Raw genomic sequence first — 6,872 nt, 5'->3', positions numbered from 1 at the left:
GAGGTGGAAAACCAATATTGTAGTAATGTATTTCACTATTCAATTAGGTAAGACAATATGTGTACATATGTTGGGGGGGTTGTTTGTTTTATGTTTTTTCTTTATTTTTTTAATTTTTGGGAGTTTTGTATTTTAACTTTTTTAAATAAAATAAAAATAGAAGAATAAATAAAGGATGTTCTGGTAGAGCAGCATTCCTAACCTTTCTGGCTTGGTGGCCCAGCAGAGGCAGCAGGGGTGGAGGGGGAAGAGGGTATGGTTTCATGTGTGCGTGCACAACTTTCACAAATATGGCTTCGTGTGCACAAGCACATACTCACTCGTCATTTCTGTGGCCCAGTTCAGAACAGGCTGCAGCCCGGCACTGGGTCATGGACTGGGGGCTTGGGGACTCTTGTGCCTAATAGACTTGCAGCAGTTTGATAACCAGGCAGGTCTGCAACAGTAATAGTCTTTCAGATCTTGATTAATCTATGAAGTATGAGGGCAATTTGGAAATAAACCTCCATTTTAGCATGTGCGAGAAATAGTCAGGGATAGCAACGCCCATCCTATGGCACTGTGCACAGTAGTTCAGTAAGCAGTGAGGAGTGAAAGGAGAAGGTTGTGTTGCAGTTGACTCATCCGCTAGATCAACTGAAAATGAACCAGTTTTTTTAAATTAAAGAGTGGCTTGCATCGCACTGCTTCAATGATGACAATGTACTTCATGATGCTGATACAGGGTGGCTTCATTCCCGGGTGGGATACTTTTTTTGCAGAAGGAATTTCAAACCTTGTAAGACATTATGACAATTGCCTCAACTTGAATGGGGATTATGTTGAAAAGTAATGGAATTTTGTAGTTTTCTAATGTGTATAATACAGGTTCTGTATCTGCGAGTGTCTGTCATTGATAACCAAACGGAGTTTTATTTCCTAATTGCCTTTGTACATTATTTCTCCAAGTATCAGGTAGACTGAGAATTATGGAAGTTGTAATCCAACACATCTGAAGAGCACTAGCTTGGGGAAGTTAACCAGAATCAGCCTAGAAGGCTTAGTATCTACACTTACCAATAGAGCCATTTTTCAAGCCTGTGGTTGGTAAATGTGGAAAAAAATTGGTAAACTAATGCATTGCTATTGCTGATACACTGACAATGTAAGAAAATGATAGACAGCATGAAAAATTAGATCCCTATTCATAGTCACTCTTTTAATTTGAAAATAAAGGAACAAAAATTTGAATAGGCCACATATGATTCCATCTTTCATTCATTCCGAAATATTAACACATGCTTAATCATTGTTTAATAGTCATAATATACTCTGTGATAAGAATTTTTATTGCCGCTGCTCATTATAAAACTATATGTTTGTCTTTCATCTCAGTAATTCAAAATTATTGATTTCAAACAAGGTATGTATCCGCAAAAAAAATTAGGTAAGTTTTAAAGGCTTGGGTAGACAAGTTAGTCTTTTGATACAAAGTTCAAAGATAACAACAAACATTTTCAGAAATAAAATAATGTATTTCATACTAGTTAGCATATTATTATGATCCATTAGTTCAAAAGCTGAACTAAATTGATAATTGTATCATATTGCAATAGAATAGAATAGAATAGAATAGAATAGAATAGAATAGAATAGAATAGAATAGAATAGAATAGAACTGGAAGGGACCTTGAAGGTCTTCTAGTCCAGCCTCCTGCTCAAACAGGAGAATCTATACCATCTCAAATGACTGTCTAGCCTTTTCTTAAAAATCTCCAGTGAATACTCATTGAGTATAGTTTGTCAGCCAGCTATAGATCCATCTGGTGGTGATGTTATCTATTCCACCTTTTTCTAACTTACCAAGAAATAGGTTGTGGTCTACTTTATCAAATGCCTTACTGAAATCTAAGTATACTATGTCCACAGCATTTTGCTGGTCTACTAGTTTAGTCAATTTATCAAAGAATGAAATAAGATTGATGGGTTTGTTAAAAACATGATCTGTTTTTAACAAACCCATGCTGGCTACTAGTTATAACTTTGTTTGCTTCTAGTTGTTCGCAGATCTGTTTTTTGATTATCTTTTCTAGGATCTTCCCAGGTGTTGATGTTAAACTGATTGGTCTGTAGTTTCCTGGGTCCATTTTTTTTCCTTTCTTGAAGATGGGAACTACATCAGCCCTTTTCCAATCCTCAGATAATTCCCCGGTGCTCAAGGATTTTTGAAAGATATGGTGCAATGGTTCTGAGATAACATCTGCCAGTTCTTTCAGAACTCTGAGATGTAATCTGTGGGGTCTCAGTGATTTATATTCGTCAAGGTTGGATAGGTGTTCTCTTACCATTTTCTTGCTTATTTTTTAATTTTTGTTTCTAGTTTGTCATTTGCAGTGGGGTTTTTTTTTTTGATATGTTGGGCTATAGTTTCTTTTTGTGTGAAGACTGATGCAAAGAATGAGTTAAGCAGCTCTGCTTTCTCTCTGTTACCTATTATTTCCTTGCCATCTTCTCTCTTTAATGGACCTACAGTTTCCTTGACTTTTTCCTTGTTAATATGTTGGAAGATTTTTTTTTAATTATCCTTGATTTCTGTTGCAAGTCTTTATTCGTTCTGAGCCTTTGCTTTCCTGACTTTATCTTTGCATGTTCTGCCTGTCTGCTGATAATTGGCCTTAGTTATGTGCCCCTCTTTCCATTTTTTGTATTTGTCCTTGTATTTGTAGTATAGTCTAATTTGTTTTGTCTGGGTTTCAATGCATTAAATCTACTGGGAATTAAGTAAATTTGGGTTGACAAAGCAGGATTTTCAAGTGTTGCAAGCTTGCCATAACCCAAAATTCAAAACAAGAAAAAGTATTAACTGCTTCTAAAAATATATAAGTTTTAACTTTAATAAAGGGTTATTTATTGTTGGAGTGCATAACTTCCCAAGCTTCTTTAACACAATCCAATGAACCTGTATCTGGAACTGCAACTTTTTCCCCCTCCTATACATGTGCATGCATCAATACATATATTACAGAACTATTGTAAAACTCTAGATTATTGACTTGTACTTAACATGTGCAGCTATATAAATCAAATTCATAAGTATGCACTTATACATATGCAACCTATAATATGGATCATAGTGTAATTACCTAAATTTTCCAACCCATATTTTAATCATATAAAGTTTGAGTTTCCTTGTGAGAATCTGACAAGGAGCATCAGAAATCTTCCTTCCTTCCTGCCTACCTGCCTGCCTCCCTCCCTGCCTCCCTGCCTCCCTCTTCCTTCCCTCTGCTCCTTCCTTCCTTCCTTCCTTCCTTCCTTCCTTCCTTCCTTCCTTCCTTCCTTCCTTCTCTCTTCTTTCTGTCTTCCCTCCCCCCCTTCCTACCTGCTCCTTTCTTCCTTTTTTCTTCCCTTCCCTTCCCTTCCCTTCCCTTCCCAGCAGGCAGGTAACTGGGTGCTGCTGTGAGTGCTACTGTGTGAGGGATGGATGAGGGATTGTGCAAGCGGCTGAGAAATTTTCATGGAATACTGAAAATTAGTATCACGTGACCACAGCATCAGCCCTGCAGCACTGAAACAATTGAAGCACCTCTAACTTCCCCAAATTTCATTCCTTCGGGAATAATGGTCCTGGAAATCTGTAGATTAGCCCATTTGCAGTACCTTTCTTGGCAAAGTTTTGCCCTATGTTTTGCCCACTTAAAGGTTCTAGACACAATAGCTTTTTAGAGCATATACCAGTGGTGGCGAACCTATGGCATGGGTGCCACAGGCAGCACTCAGAGCCCCCTCTGTGGGCATGCGCGCTGTCGCCCCAGTCCTAGGCCTTCAGCTGGGTTTTATAAAACCTTTTCGCTTTAGGCCTCCACCGCCGTGTGCAAAAAAAAAAGGTTCAATCAATCAGTCAATTTCAACTACTCATGGGGAAAAAAAAATCTTACACAGTTGGAATTGATTGATTGAACTTTTTAGTCCCACCCAGTCTGCCATTACCACCTCAGCCACACCCACCCAATGGGCCACACTCACCCAATGGGCCACACCCACCCAATGGGCCACACCCACCCAATGGGCCACACCCACCCGGCACCCAACAATGCATAAGTGGGTTTTGGGTTCCACTTTGGGCACTTGGTCTCTAAAAGGTTCGCCATCACTGGTATATACGCTGGATATTCTGAACTCTGTTCAGTGCCTGACAAATTTATAATATTTTGATATCTCTAGCAGTTTCTCATAGTATTAATGGTCTTACACATCATGATTAATTCATATAAATCAATGTCAGTGGATTACTTCTCCAGAGATCACATAGATTGAAAATGATGGTATGGTTCAACACATCTAAACAGAACTAACTTTTGGAAGATTGACTCAACTTAACTATTTATGATTTGATACACCAATTGTGCCATATTTCAAAAATGGTTGTCAATCATGAAAATAAATAATCTTGAATTAATATGATGCTGCTGTCAGTGTCATAATAAGCTGCCGATTGCCTATATAAATAAAAGATGGGCAGAATGCAATTTATGATGCAGATGAAAAACTATTCATTTCAATCTCTTTATTTTGAAACAATTGAACATTGATCTGAAAGACTCTCATTTGATTCCATTTTTAACTCATTCTGAAGTGCATGCATATGCCTAATGAATGAATACGAGACAGAATATACTATGTAAAAAGCCTTCTATTGCTCCTCTGAACAGCAGCAAACTATATATTTGTCATTAAATTCAATAGTGCTGATTTATATTGGAAAAAAGGGAAATGTCTCAAAAAAATTAGGTAGCTAATAGTTATTCCAATTGACTGAAATTATTTCTATATTGATCCATTCATTCTAGTTGCAGACTATAGCACAGGGGTGTCAAACTGCCAGCCTGTGGGCCGGATGCGTCATGCTAAAACAGCGCCCACCCCATTGCTGGCAATGGAAAAAAAGTTGCGATACATAGCGACACATCACATGACTTGCAGGTTTGACACCCCTGCTATAGCAAATCAAGTATGGATAACATTCAGTTCATACTCTCATAACAGAGCCGAGGTGGCGCAGCAGTTAGAGTGCAGTACTGCAGGCCACTTTAGCTGACTGTGTTCAGCAGGTCAGCGGTTCAAATCTCACCGGCTCAAGGTTGACTCAGCCTTCCATCCTTCCGAGGTAGGTAAAATGAGGACCCAGATTGTTGGGGGCAATGTAAATATATATATACATTGCTTACTGGTGTACACCGCTTAGAGAGTGCTTGCACTTAAAGCGGTATATAAGTCTCATAAATAAATAAATACCAAAATATTTAGGATATATACACTTGGAAACATGGGCTTCCTAGAATCTTCCTGTGGACACACAAAATAAGTCTATTTTGCAAATCTCAAATCCATGGTTTTTGCTAAAGATGGAGCTAGAATAAATATGAAAATGTAAAATATTCTATTATGAGGTTATAAGCCTGGAGAAACTGTTGATAACAAATGGTAATAACACAGGTTCCATTTCCCAGAGCTCCTCAGCTGCATTCAATTCTTTTTAGCTGAAGAGACAAGAAACAATATGTAAATAATATCTCTGCAGCAAACCTAGAATATTATGTTTGCCCTTGCACAATTAATTTTTGAAGCTAGCCAATATTCCTGCACCCAGTGGATCAGGACTATGAATCAACAGTTTTTATATATTGCAATATTAGTTATAGAATCCATCTTGAATCTCAGTGATCTAGTTCCAGTAGGAGATATACCTTCATTATAGTGTACATTGAAACTTCCTGCTTTTACATTTATTATGACACTGTCTTGTCATATTAACACTGGAGATAAATGAGATGCTCTATTGCAACAAATACATATATGGATTTTGATAAACTTTGGAATCCCTCCTGATGTCTGTCCAGCATGGAGAGCAGATTTGTTTTCGATTCTGCTGGTTAAATTTAATTAGAGGAATGTTTGATCTTTTCAGCAGGGTGCATTCCTTCAATATATTTTTTGCATCGATTAATTTAATTGTCCTAAGTTATAGTCTTATGTTCACTGCATTGATTAATTTAATTGTCCTAAATTACAGTCTTAGGTTCACTGCTATCACAAAAAGGTTTGTTTGTTCTTTCCATCAGCTGTGCATGCTAATTTAATGATTTAGAGCCATGCATTTTTGTCTAGGTTATCTTTGTCCTATTACATCATTCACCCCACCTGGTTAAGCAGGGAAGGTATGTTGCAGAGATTATCAATCAAGGAATTTTGACTGGAGAATCCAGGAAGAGAGCCTTCTCTGCCATTGCCCTGTGGGCAACAATGGGATTCAAATATGTGAACAACCGGTTCTCTGTGTGGATCCGGTTTCCAGAAGTCCATTCTGGGCCTGGCCAACCAAAAATTAGCTACCGGTTCTGCCAAACTGGTGCAAACTGGCTGAATCCCACCACTGCCTCTGGTACATTCTCCCCCCCCCCCAGAGATAGACCCCAATCTCATGCCCTTCAAGAAAGATGTGAAAATTCTCTGGCCTTGTTTGGGATGCAGAAAGGAGCCCACAGACATGGGACTGATTAGTGCCCTGAAAATTCTCCCCCATCCTTTAATTAATTTTTAACATCACTTGCTTCTTTGATGTTTTATATACTGTTTTTATGTTTTTAATATTTTATTGTACAGTGCCCAAAGCCTCTCTGTGAAGGTGGTTTTTAAATTGGATAAATAAGTAAGATAAATAAAGTTGTCTTTTGGGATAGACTCTATTTGAAGTCTTTCTTATACAACCAGGTATCTAGAACTATAATCACTATTTCTGGATATGATAGTTTGTCTTTGGAGAAAAACTGAACCAGGTCACGAATTTCTCTTTCAGTCTGTCTATATCATCCATGGTCCAATGCTCCTGCCCT

This window comes from Crotalus tigris, unplaced genomic scaffold (assembly GCF_016545835.1).
Source record: "Crotalus tigris isolate CLP2741 ecotype Arizona unplaced genomic scaffold, ASM1654583v1 scf7180000018790.500841, whole genome shotgun sequence".
NCBI classification, from domain to species: Eukaryota; Metazoa; Chordata; class Lepidosauria; order Squamata; family Viperidae; genus Crotalus; species Crotalus tigris.
This window is presented reverse-complemented; position numbering follows the sequence as displayed.